Raw genomic sequence first — 15030 nt, forward strand, 5'->3', positions numbered from 1 at the left:
TTCTTGGGATTTAAGGATATCCTATACTTGCGACATCACTCAAAAATATTCTTTAAGTGGCATATGTGGTCTGACCTTTATTTGGAGAACATTGTTACATCATCAAGATAAACCACTATGCTCTGCCCAATGATTCTGCAGAAAGTGATGTCCATAACACGTTGGAATGGTGCACTAGCATTGATTAGCCCAAACAATGTTCGTCTGAATGTGAACGTGCCCGACTTCGTTCGGAACGCGGTTTTAAGTTTGTCAGGCTCTGTAACCAGATCCTGGTTGTATCTGAAATAACCATCTAACAAAGAAAACATTTCAAACCCTGATATTGTTTGCAATGTTTTTTCCATGGACGACATGGGGTAGTTTTCCTTGTCCAATGCGCGGTTAAGATTTTGGAAATCTACACATGGACGGATCTTCCCAGACTTCTTCCTCAACGGGACTAAATTTGACACCCACGTTGAGTGTCACACTTTGTATATGCTCTAGGCATCCAATAATTTTCTAAACCCTTTCTGAATAAGAGGCTCAAGCATTGGATTTACTTTCCTTAGCTTTTTTCAGAATGCCTTGGCCCCTTCCTTTATTAGTATCACATGTTGGATGATTCACGTGGCATATGTCTTGAGTTCATTGCAAGTCCATGTAAAGACATCACAATACTTCTTGAATAAGTAGTTAAAGGCTTGCCACTCTTGTGGTGTGCAGCAAGTATTGAGATTGACATATTTCAAATCTTTATTCTTTCCCAAGTTAATCTACTCATGCGACATTGTGGAACTATGGGTCTTAGCATTGACAGGTCCCTAGAAGCAATTTTGCAAGTCATACAATTTTTCCAATGATACCACACCCTTGGGGATGAGGTTTCCTTTGCTTGCACTTGCTACATCCTGCAATGCATTTTTGTGCTCGTCCTCATCGATCGTTGTGTCTTTAAATACATCAACGTTTGGCATGAAGCACAATATCTCTTGTTGATAACTTCTAAGATGAGGTGAAACACAATGTATGGTTTTATGTACCTGTCACACCACAATTTCTGTTTCACCTACCACTTTCAGGATGGCAACATTGAGGTCAATGGACTTTTGTAAGCCCAAGATGAGTGCTTTTTACTCTGCAGTGTTGTTTGTGCATGCAAATTCCAAGCAACTAGAGATCAAATGCTTTCTCTGCAGGGGGTCCATTAAAACACAAACAGCTCTAGATCCCTCCTGCATTTTGGAAGCATCGAAGTACATAGTCCAAATATCATATGTATAGGGACTAGGAACTACACTAGTACTGCTACAACTACTGTTAATTGTACAAAGTTCATTATCACAATTTGGACAAGGAATGATATCCAACTGTGTATCTGGTGGAACTGGGGATGGTTGTGCAAGATAACACCCTAGTTAAGTTTCAAGGAAGCAATTGCTAAAAAGTGATTCTACAAAAGCCATCAGTTCATTATGTTCATTCAAGGGAGTGATAGTGTGTTTCATATATCTCTCTGATTCTACCCAGATCTGATTATTTATGCCCCTATACGGAAGCCATAAGTGTGACCAGTTTGTGGAAAAGTATCTTTGTAGCTTGTTAGACCCGTCTCTACTCAACAATACTCCATATGCTTCCAAAATGTCCACAATCACTATGTTGATACATTGGTGGACTCGTTCGTCGGATGATAAGCGCATGATAACATCTATGAGTTCACCAATTGAATATACATGAGTCATATCCAGCTGAATAATTTGTGCATCTATTTTGTCCCATTTAGCATTGATTTTCTTGGCAACAGATAATGGAATTACGTTCACCAATGCACCAAAATCAACCAATCAATTGTGTATATTGAAATTGAATATTTCAAAATTTAACAATAAAGGTGGGCAGAGTGTATTCAAATCCATCATTAATGCACTGAGTACATATTTGAGAGAACTAGGAGACTAACCAGATCCCTTGTTTGAAGAGGTAGCGTTAGCTGTGGAGGTTTTACCAAGTGCTCGTAAGAGGATGTCCCAATGGCTCGTGATATTGTTAATTCAAACATTGAAATTTTCACACGAACCTTCTTCATGTCATCAACTATGCTATAGTCCACAACGGGAAGAATGGTCGAGGTGTCTGGGGATGTAACTTGGTCTATGGTTTTCAGAGTGATGGTTTTGTCCTTACTGCTGACGGAAACACTTTTCGTTGGGACTGCTTTCCCAAACTTTCTCTGAGTATTCTGCGCTGAGTTGGCCGGTGGGTTGATTTTCATTAACAAATTTTCTTTGAATTTATGCTTTGACAACTCGAATATAGTGGCCGACCCTTGGCTTCTCAAGTTGTACCAATTGGTCTGCTTTTGGGCCGGACCGTCACTCGGAATCTGCTTATCGACAATATCTTTTGGGTTGTGAGTATACAGTTAAACATATTCATTTCATGCCTGACACTTGGATTTCCATCGGCTACAGTAGCTTCTTCATTTTCTTCTATAGGCTCAGTCTGCTCTTCAGCCATTACCGAATCAACAAGTTGCGTAGCAACCATGCTTATGGCTTGATTCCACTATGAGCATGTTTTCTCTGAATGGTGTTCTTGATGAAACGCGCAATATTATTCTGTGCCCAACTTCTCAATGTCCCACACAACATTGGAGCTCTGCGCAGACTTTGAAAGATGGTTGTTGCTACTACTAGAAGTTGTAGTCCTTCTAAACAAGTTGAATCTGGGAGGCTTGCTGCTCACAGTGGTCTCACTTGTCCTCTGTTTTAACTCTGTCATTTCATTAGAAAGAGACTTGAAAAGATGAGTCAAGCTTTCAAGATCAGATGGTTCTTTCTCTTTAGCCCTACTCACAGGGGCCTAAGACATCTTACCTGTGTCCTTGGATTCTTTTGTTGGTTCATCGTTTGAGATGACTCCGATTGCGTGCAAGTTATTCTCGACAATGATAGCCTCTTCATAATTTTTTGTCAATGTTTGTTTCACAGTTTTCTTCACAGACTTCGCAATGCTTGGTGGCAAGGAAGAGGTGTAGTAATCTATGGTGATGGAGTCATGAGGTTTAGTGTTTTCTGGAAATTTGTTCAAGATGCAATTGAACCCCTGGTTAAAATATTTCACCTTTTCATTTTTCTCCATCTTAAGATTATCTAGCCCTTTTAATAACATGGCGGGGGTCTTATCATCAACAAATTTTTCAAGGAAGACCTTCTTAAATCCCCTCCAATTCTGGATGGAGTTTGGAGGAAGGTTGTGATACCATACAAATACTCTACCATCCAAGGTACATGGGAAAAGTCTACATGCAACATCGTCGTAACGTACCTCAAGTGTTTGCAGATGCAGGTAGAAGTTGTCCAGATGGTCTTCAACCTTCATTGTCTTATCAAGGTCATACTTTGTTAAGAGCTTCTCTGAATGCCTTGGCATCTTGTGTAGAACACCCAGAATTGCGAGTGGGCCCTGAGTCATCCAGTCCATATTTTGGTCTGCCATGTCTCCTTCTTCATTGTCCTCCTCTTCTTTATCATATTCTGATGGTTCTTCTTCCTCTTCTTCTTATCCGCTTGTCCTGCCAAAAGTTGTGTCTGAGAGTGGAATGTTGTCTTCGTCACCACCGTGAAAGAGTAGGGGTTCTTCTTATTTTTCCATAGAGTCTGATAATTCTTTAAGAGTGGCAAGAACCAAGTCTTCAAGAGTCGAAAATACTATCCGTGTGGAGGTGCTCTTGTTTTTCTTTGAAGAATATGGAAGATTGATTACTCCTGGGATCAATCCAACAAATTTTCAAATTGATGGGTTATAGGGCGGATGGCCTGAATCTGATCATACAAAATTTCATGTCCAGGCCTAGGCTGAGAAGAGTCACCAACTTTAGAAGCACGAGTAGGGGGGTGTAATGAACGTTGCTACCTTGACCAGAAGATGGAATGATGGAGTCAGTGCGTTTATCAGCCATAAAATACTGACTGCCCTCATTCTAGTGCCAGAAATGTTGACGGTGATGGACCCACCAATATTCAGGGGATCTCCCCAATATGAAGTCCCAATTAGACCTCACACTATTTGGTGTAGGATTTCCATCCGGTATAAAGGCCTAGTTGCCAAATCCTTAAAGATTTTCCTTGAATCTAGCTGTCAACACGAGAGAGGGATGTAGTGGTGTCTTCGAAAAGCAAGGGGGTGTGGATGGTGAGTGTTTAGTTGCAACTGTGTCAAGGTTCTTCTACTGCAGAGCGGGGAGAAAAGTGAGCCTCTAAGTGAGAGGTAATAGTACCACCCAAGAAGAGACACACATGAACCAAATGGATTCGTTTAACATCCAATGGAATAGTCCACAACAGATGTGACAGTCGTTACAAGCAATAAGTGAGGAAGGATATGTCTAGTATCCCGCGGAATATTCCACAAGTATGGGACAACAATAACAACCATTAAAACACATTCTCAATAAGATAAATACTAAAATAACTGAAATAGTTCAATTATCTTAGCACATGTGAATGCAAACATGAAATACAAATGTCCACAGAATAGTCTTACAAACATTCATAGTCCATGCATAAAGAACGTGCTGGCCTTAAAGGTTTCTATTATAAAGTAAAATTTCCAAGACACATGTTTACAATGTACATCACTAAGCCCCAATAGTGGGACATTGGAGCCACTCCTTGCTCCTCAAAGAACTAGCTGATCTCTCTAATGCCTTGTGGGAGGAGCCAAGGTGAAAAGTCTTTTTCTCATATAATGAGGGAGTATATAACCAAGGGTGACTCTTTGACTACCCTCATGACCGTTTAAATTCCTATGACTTTTCAACTTACATGACTCTTTACATTACATGTGTGTCCTTTGGACTTCCACTTTACAATACATTTGAATACAATATACATGGTACACAATAGTCATGTGGCATATGACCACTCATGACATGACATGACATGACACTGTTGACATGGACTGCTTGATGACGTGGCAATGTCAAGCCACTATTGCTACTAAGTGTTGGATGTCTTATTGGATATGCTTTCTCTTCACCTTCGCATGGCTTGGTGATGCAAAATCTTCAATGATATTTAGTCTTGGAAGGTGGTTGCAAACTTGTGTGTCCCTTCTCTTTCTCTCGATTGATATTCTTGTGAGTTTAGTTACAAGAGAGTCTTTAGGCATGCTTCCCTCCTACTTCTCCTTCTCCATCATCTCACCATGACACGATAGTGTACCTGTTCTTGCAATTCACTCATGATGAGACGACATCAATCCAAAAATCCCCTAGTCTAAGATGATATATTCTGATCCATCAACTGAGCCCAGGGCATGGTGACAGACTTGGAAGAGGGGCTCAGTGACTGTGAATTGCACAGTTCTAGTAGTCAAGGGGAGAGCTTGGGCTCTGAGATTGCGCAATGTGCAGCTGAGGGAGGCTTGAAGGACAAGATTGCAAAGTTTCTGGAGGTAGTGGGGTCCAGCTGAGGGAAAGGAAACTTGGAAAGCAAACTGTGCAGTTTTGGATGTCAAGGGAGGCTGGATTTTGTTGAAAATAACAACAAGAAATGCTAAAAATAGAAATGTTAAAAATAGCATTACTATAAATAGCATTTCAGGATATACTCCAACTCTGTTGGAAATAGCAAAAAATAGAAATGATAAAAATAGCATTGCTATAAATAGAATTTTGGGATAGATTCCAATTTTAATTAGTCCCTGAATTAAAATTCGAATTTAGTCTCACTAGCTATTTGAAAAATAATTAATTAATTCATCTTGAGTTAATTAGTTGGAGAAAATAAAACATGAAGTCTATGTGAAGACATGCAACAGTTATCCCTTTGATTGAGGAAGTTATCCCTTAATTAAGGAGATCAGGTTGAGTTTTACTTTGAGTTGTAATTAGTTAGCTCAGTTAATTGAGTTAAGTCCAGTTAAATTAGTTCCAAACAGTTGGAGGAACTAATTGTGAGTTCAGTTAGTCAATGCATGCATGCATGCAACTAGTGTACTTTAGATAACTAAATATTCTCTCATAAATAACTCATGCATGTCAGTTCAAACAGAGACCCAGTTGAGATTAAAGATAGGGACATTGTATTATCAGTTGGAGGATTTTTCCTATAAAGGAAACTCATCCATGCAGAAGGAATTATCTCCTTTAGGATTACACAGTTATTTCAGAGGTTGGTGAGTTGTGTGAGAGGTGAATTCACACAGGTGGCAACCAGAGGACCTAGGAGAAACTGCGCAAGGAAATAGGAGGCTTGGAGGGCAGAGGAGAAGGTTTGTGAGAAGCCTTTGGCTATCTATGAGCAGCAGTGAGGGATTGTACTGAGAGCCATATAGCTTGAGAGCTAAAGCTTTATGTAATCTTGAGATATTTCCACTTGTATGATAATACAGATAGCGGGGTTTTTAGCTGAGGCTTTCCCCAGAGTATTCTTCTGTGTTCATGTGTGATTGCTTTCTCATTCTCTGTTATATGTGTTCTATTTGATCTTGCTCATATTCGATTAAGATTCCGCAAGTTTGTTGTAGAAGTAGATCTTGTATTTTGCTTTAGTATATTGCATAATTTGTTGATCTACAGTGGGAATTTCTACATGGTATCAGAGCAAATGTGATCGAAACAGTGAACAGTATACGAAGAAGAAAATTCGAATTAAAAATAAAATTAAAATAATAATAATAATAATAATAATAATAATAATAATCATAATCATAATTGGGCCGCAAAATTTCAGAGCAGATTTGAAATTTTTTGTGAAAAATTTCAGAAACAAATAGCAGATCTGGATTCCTTGGGGAAAAAGGCCCAAATTAAAAAAAAAAAAACGGTTGAATCAGAGTTCGGATGAGGGAGATATCATTGATTTAAAATCAGCTCTTTTTCCAAAAAAATTCGTGACGGTGGGAAAGATGAAACAGATTGGTGTGCTAGCCAAGAACCTATATGCACTTGAGGTACAAGATGCATTCAAAGCCTTGAGGAGCAAGGCAAATGTTGGAGACTTGGTGGTTGAGAGGGAGAGTACATTACCTCTCAACATGCAGCACCGGAAGAAGTCTCAGACAATTGTGGAGGAGCCATAATTGGTGAAGCAGCTTCAGGAGGTTGTGGAGTAGCCACAACTGGAGAAGCCGAGAGGAGACTGAGTGGAGGCATCCACTCATGCAGAGACCTCCAGTAGGGGGAAATTTCAAGCCAAGTGGGTAGAGGGATCACATGCAGCCATACCTCCAGGTGTGAGGTGGGGCGATGTGAAGTGATAGTCCCATGAAGGCTGAAATAGAGGCAGGATCTTTGAGGTACCCAACCTCTTTGATTAGACCTTGCTACGGGAGCCCCGACGAGGAGTAATAGGACTGGATGAGTGGGTAGAGACAGATGCGGATGGAGCAGCAGAGAGAGCTACAGTGCAGGAGTCCCAAGACAACGCAGAGCTAGCAGGTTGCAGCAATGTGAGAGGCACAAGAGTGTTGCACCAGTGTAGGATGGCACAGAGAGGTGTGCAATGGTGCGAGATGCAAGGAGTTGTTGTAGTAGTGCAGAGGTCAGAGAGGGAGCACTTGTCAGTGGCAGAGGGAGCTTCAGCATCAGAGGGTGTTTCTAGCCCAACAGGGAGGTCAGATGGAAGATCTGTTACTTACTTCTCAGTAACTGAGTTGCAATGCAGCATTGGGCAGCACGATGCAACATGATGAGAGGAGGTGCAGTGCGGATGTAGTGCTGGGAGATAGGACCAGAAACAACATAGATGCAGCAGGAGGAATCAGTGTGATTGATGCAATCAGAGATCAAAGTGACAGAGGCTAGAGTAGTCAGATACTGAAGAGCACAGAGGTGCAGAGTTTTCAGTCGACAGAGGCAATAGCAGTCAGAGACTTTGATGACAGAGGCATCATTCTGATTCAAGTTGGATATTTTTTGTGTTCCTAGAGTTGTTGGAGCAACAACACTTGAGAGAAGTGTTGCATGCAGAACATTCCAAAGGTTTAGGATTGGGTTCGAGTTGAATGCCTTTCTTGTTGAAAGGGAGTGTTGAAAATAGAAACAAGAAATGCTAAAAATAGAAATGCTAAAAATAGCATTGCTATAAATAGCATTTCAGGATATACTCCAACTCTGTTGGAAATAGCAAAAAATAGAAATGCTAAAAATAACATTGCTATAAATAGCATTTCAAGATAGATTCCAATTTTAATTAGTCCCTGAATTAAAATTCGAATTTAGTCTCACTAGCTGTTTGAAAAATAATTAATTAATTAATCTTGAGTTAATTAGTTGGAGAAAATCAAACATGAAGTCTATGTGAAGACATGCAACAATTATCCCTTTGATTGAGGAAGTTATCCCTTAATTAAGGAGATCAGGATGAGTTGTAATTAGTTAGCTCAGTTAACTGAGTTAAGTCCAGTTAAATTAGTTCCAAACAGTTGGAGGAACTAATTGTGAGTTCAATTAGTTAACGCATGCATGCATGCAACTAGTGTACTTCAGATAACTGAATATTCTCTCATAAATAACTGATGCATGTCAGTTCAGACAGAGACCCAGTTGAGATTAAAGACAGGGACATTGTACTATCAGTTGGAGGATTTTTCCTATAAAGGAAACTCATCCATGCAGAAGGAATTATCTCCTTCAGGATTGCGCAGTTATTTCAGAGGTTGGTGAGTTGTGTGAGAGGTGAATTCACACAGGTGGCAGCTAGAGGACCCAGGAGAAACTGCGCAAGGAAATAGGAGGCTTGGAGGGCAGAGGAGAAGGTTTGTGAGAAGCCTTTGACTGTCTATGAGCAGCAGTGAGGGATTGTACTAAGAGCCATATAGCTTGAGAACTAAAGCTTTGTGTAATCTTGAGATATTTCCACTTGTATGATAATACAGATAGCGGGGTTTTTAGCTGAGGCTTTCCCCAGAGTATTCTTCTGTGTTCATGTGTGATTTCTTTCTCATTCTCTGTTATATGTGTTCTATTTGATCTTGCTCATATTCGATTAAGCTTCCGCAAGTTTGTTGTAGAAGTAGATCTTGTATTTTGCTTTAGTATATTGCATAATCTGTTGATCTACAGTGGGAATTTCTACAGATTTTTCACATTGCATATTTCTAGTAGCCAAGGGAAAATTTTGAGGGTTTAAGATGCGAAGTGCGTAGTTCAAGGCAGGCTAGGAGACATAACTGCACAATTATGGGGGTCAAGATCGGGAGCTGTGAAAAGGAATTGCTCAGAGAAGCAGCCCTCGGGGACGGGGACTGTGCATTGCGCAATTCCAAGCAGAAAGGTCATAGCTTAGAGGGCTAAGACTACACAATGCACAGTTCAGTTGGGGTCCGGTGAAGCTAAGTTGCTCGATCGGGAAGATTTTTTTGAAAATGGTTGTGTGGGATAAGTGATGAACTGAGATGAACCTTGACTGTGATCACACACTTAGCATACTTTGATGACACGACAACATAGATCATCATAACACATGAACAAACTATTTCCCTCTCTGTGATTGCCTCACGATAAGATACGACAAGTGTGACACTTAAGATAGGCTTTAGGATGACCATGATGACACTTGTGCGACAGTGCTCAAGACTTTGTGTATGGATGTGACAAATGTTTACATGGTTAGGAGAACTAATATACACAAAGACTAACTTTCGAAACCATCAGAATAGGCTTGCAAACATTGCATGACAACCAAACGTGCCAAAAGACGACAGATAACCCGACATGCACAAGGGACCAAAGCACTGCAATAAAACTCATGAAATGAGCTCTAGTGTTTGCAAAAACAATGTAAAACACTAAGGAAGGCTCTAAAATTGAGTGTAAGCCAAAATTTTGGAGGGTATTGCAGCAACTACAACATATACTAAACAATTTCCCAAGAAGAATGTTGCTCAACTTGTGATTTTCTTATTATTAACACTACTTGCCCAATCTGCATCTATGTATGTTGTTTGAGTGAAATATTTGCTCCTTGAGTACCATAAGCCAAAACCAATAGTTCCTTGGAAATATTTAAAAATACTCTTAACAACCTACATATAAGTTTCCTTTGGGTTTGACTGAAATCTTACCACCAAACCTACTACTTGCATGGTGTTTGGTATTGAAGTTGTGAGACAAAGTAGGTTTCCAATCATAGACTGATACATACTTTGATTTACCTTTGTATATTAATTATCCTTACTGAGTTTATAACTTGTTGCCATGGGTGTACTTATATGTTTACATTCCTCCATAGCACATTTCCTCATTATTTCTTTGAGGTATTTATTTTGAGAGATAAAAATCCCTTTCTCTATTTGCTAGATACACAATCCACGAAAGAATCATAGTTCCACAAGCATGAGCATTTCAAATTCTTTTTTCACATCCAACATTTAAAACAAGTATTGGAGATGTTAAACACGCAAAATTTTCCAATTAAAGATGGAATAAATGTACCATCATGGAACAAGAGTTGGTGTAATTGGGGTTTATGGTTTGCTAATAATGATTCATGATGGATAGAGGAAAGTTAAGAGTAAGAGTTGAATAGGTTGTTTTTAAAATCACTTTTTATGATAGATGTTTCAGACTACAGGAAGTTCATTTGAGATATTAGTGGTATATATGTGCATCATTCACTAAATGTATGAAGAAATGAAGCTTTCAGTGGACACCAATTACAAAAAGTAACTTTGACATCTTGAAGAAGAAAGTTACTAAATAACCAATATTAGCATTTATATTTCAACAAAATTTTCTAAGTTGATTGAGATGTTAGTGAGTAATTGGAACAAAATTGAGTCAAGAAGGTAAGATTATTGCTTTCTTTATTGAAAAGTTAAATGAAACCCAAATAAAGTGCTATGTTTATGGTCAAGAATTTTATCCATAATTCAAGTAGAAAAGAAGTGTAGACACTATATTTTACCTAAGGAATATGTGTTATATGGTGACCACCACACATTTCAATATTTTAACATTTCGAGAAAGTTGAATTAGAGACATATGAAATGGGTTGAATTATTGCAAACTTCCTGATTGGTTTTGAAGCATAGATTAAGGAATATTAATAAGGTTGGTGATGCATTATGTACAACATTATTGTTACTAAGTACTATGTTTGTTAAGATTGTGAGTCTAGATAATATGAAAGCCTTATATGAGGATGCTGTAGAGTTTCTAGATATTTGGAAAGCTTGCAAAAAGCCATAGTCCATAGAGCATGGGGAACAATCCATATTTGGTTTTTTTTGTGTTCAAGAAGGATTTTAATTCAAGAATCAAAAGTTGTGCATACCAAAAATCTCCATGAGAGAAAATCTCTTTGGGGAATTACATAGTGGAGGTTTGGGTGGTCATTTTGGCAATGACAGGAATAAACCTTTGATTGAAGAAAGATAAATCATCTATAGAGATGGGAGGGGATTGGTTGAAGGTTTTAAAATATATTAGCATGCAAAAGGAAGTGGTCAAAATATAAGTTTTTATACACCTTTACTTTTACTAGAGAAACCTTGGGGAGATCTACACATGGATTTTGTTTTGGTATTACTAAGGAACTCAAAGAGGTAATAATTAAATGTTGATGGTTGTGGACATATTTTAAAAAATGTCACATTTTATTACATGAGAAGACAAGTGATGCTATAAATATTGTTATCTTTAAAAAACAAGTTCAGTTGGATGGATTACCCAAGAGTATCACTTCAAATAGGGATACTAGATTCTTAAGACATTTTTTGAAGACCTTGAGGAAAAGGTTGGGATCTAGGTTGTAGTTTAGTCTACATATTATCCTTAAATGGATGGAATGATGTAGGTTATAATTGTATGTCTTCGTAATTTGATAAGATATTTGGTAGGAGATAAACCAAGGTAATGGGCTATGATTTTAAAGTAGAAGTTCTTATAAAAATTTAGTAAATAGATCCATATGGAAGACTACCTTTTTAGAGTGTGCATGGGAGATCACCAAAGGAAGTGATAGATTTGGTGATATTTCTAATTGTGGGGCATGCAAATAGTGAATATGTAGTGATGTTTGTAGAGTACATGGGAGATGTACACGAGCAAGTAAATAATAAGTTGCTCCAAAGTAATGGGGAGTACAAAGAGAAAGACGATTAGAAAATGGAAGTGAAGACAATTTTAGAAGGAGACCTAGTAATGTATCATCTAAGGAAGGAAAATTTTCCTAAGGGAACTTATATCAACTAAAGTATAAGAAGATAAGACCATGTGAAATCCTTGAAAATATTTCTAATAATGCACGTATAAGTTGGATATATTTGATGATTTGGACATTTCACTAGTTTTTAATGTTGTGAATATTATGAGCACGATGAAGACATTAAAGAAAAAAAAGGTAGTTGAGAAAGAACTAGTGGTAGATTGTTAAAAACATATTCCATTAAAGAAGCTAGTGCAAGTTGAGGAGGTGTCAGTAGAAAGAATTTGTCCGGAGACAAGGAGTAAGGAGTATAAATAATACCTAATTAAGATAAGTTTTTGAGGTTCAAAAGACTAAGCATCATGTGTTTTTGAAGAAGAAATTGGTTGATTTGGGTGACCACTGCCATTTGGTAAATTTGCAATCCATCCCTCATGAATTGGATGCTCGCGAAAATTTTCAACCACAAGACTCTTATGTGGGACACTCCCTAGATAAGTAAGTTATATTACATCCATTTTGAAATCATAGGTAGGTACAAAAGTATTAAAAGAATTTCCAATTAAAGTTTAAGGCCCTAGATAAGCCTACTTTTACCTTGACATTCATTCCAGTGCTTTAGGTGGGCATTTCCTAAGTGGTTGGAATTAGGGTAAATTTCTTTCAAATATACTAGGAATTAAGAATGGAATTAGGATAGGAAATGAAATGGTTTAGTAGTGAATTAAATGACGATTACCCTCAACATTTTACAAAACTTGACTTGAGTCATTAGCCTTCCTTTAGTGCAGATTTAAGTGTTGATTACATGCACTTGGCTAACTAATGAAAATCAAATATCGCAACATTTTTGCAGACTTATATCTATGGAATAGCGATCATTTGGGAAATTTTGTTGGGCCGAAGTTTTGTTAAGAACCTAATTGAGCTTACCTACATTTTGTTTTACAAAATGATTTATGTTGAAAAAGATTACATACATTTTACTAAAGCTTCATAGGCATTTGGGATAGGTATAGTGTAATGCATTATTAAATAATAATATAAATAAATAAATATTTATAATTATTTGTTAGTTGATCTATTTATTAATGATTTATTCTCACTTTTACTTATCTTCTATTATTATTATTATTAAAGAAAAATGTCTTTCAAGATGAATAATCTATTTTGGCGTTGAATTAGAACCCATACTTACATTTTTGTGAAAAGTAAAAATAAAAAATTTGATACAAGCACCCACCCTTAAAGAAGCACCCAATTCAAATTAATGAAAGAAGGGTAAGTTGCAAATTTCAAAATATAGGTTTTGTAGAGGACACGGAGTACTAAAGATCTTAGAATCATGGTACTTGTGTACAATTTTTTTTTTAGCACATACTTACAATTTTTTTTAGCACAAAAGAAGTTATGATGAATGAAAGATTTGGAACTTGAACTACATGAGGACATCATCTCCATGAACATTTAACCTTCGAACTAAATATGAACCATTGAAGGAAGTTGGACTAGGTGATGAAACCACTAGTAATTAAAATTCCAAATATATCAAACTTCTTGTCTTTCCACATATAATGTCTATTTTGTAACAAAGAAGATCATATTTGGCTCTTTGAGGATTGAAGTTTTGGCCTTTGTATCTTAATATTGTTCAAGATGGTTTAATCCAAGTTGATTTCTCATTTTTATATATTGCTTGATATAGTTTTTCATATTAATTGGATAAAAGATCAAATCTATTTTTTTTTGTGTAGTTGAATTTATTTTGCTATATATGTTAATTTGTTTCTATTCAGTATTTTGATTTTTAGTGGTTACCAAATCTCTATGTCACACCATTATTCTATTGTAATCTTTTATACTAGGTCTTGAATCTCTAATAGCTTGTTTGAAATCTTTTTTTCAATTCCTCAATTTTAATCCATTTCATCATGACAATGTATAGACCATTATCTTGAATGACAATCTTTGCTCTTAGTGTGTCTATATGCTTTATATCAAAAATTGGCAAAATGCTTCTTCTTCTAATAATAGAATGTCCATATTTTTACTACATAATATAATAAGACATTTATCTTTTAACTTTTAATTCATTTAATAATAATTATTTTTAAATACTTAACTTTGTTTTAAAGTAAAAAAAAACACTTGAAACCCTTAACATGGTATTGGTTCAAAATTATTATTTATACCAATTTTAAAAAATACTTTCTTCAATTTCCAATTTCATTATTTTTTTTTTTAAATAAAAGCTTTTCATATCTCTAATAATACCTTTTCCACACAAAAAAAAATTAAATATAAATAAATCAAATTCAAAATCTAAAAAATTCTTATTACAAATAAATCAAATTCAAAATCCAAAAATAAATCAAATTCAAAACCTATATATATATATATATATTTATTTTTCTCTAATATTTTTATTTTTTGTTTTTGGTTTTAAGTATTTTTCCATTTTAATTATTATTATTATTTTTTTAACTTAATATATATAGATATATTTTTAATATTTATTTATTTTTTTAATATTAATATTAATATAAATATTTTTATTTTTATTTTTTATTTTATTTTATTTTTATTTTTATTTTTATTTTTATTTTTATTTTTTTCCAACTAACTTAACCTCTCATTTAAAAAGTATATATATATATATAGTTTTAATTAGTTAGTTATTCCTTTATATATTTTTAGTTATACGATCTTTTCTAATATTTATAATTTCCATTTATCTATAAAATAGTTAATACTTTTAACTATTTATTAACTCATGAACCAATTTAATTAAAATTAATTTATACTTATAAATTATATTTAGGTAAAGGTAAGGTCCCTTATTTTTCACTGGTTTGATCCGCGTCCCTAGTCAAATTTAACAGTTACCCTT

This window comes from Pinus tabuliformis, chromosome 2_1, assembly GCF_031772625.1.
Source record: "Pinus tabuliformis cultivar Carrire ecotype Pingquan chromosome 2_1, CPIR1, whole genome shotgun sequence".
Lineage (NCBI taxonomy): Eukaryota > Viridiplantae > Streptophyta > Pinopsida > Pinales > Pinaceae > Pinus > Pinus tabuliformis.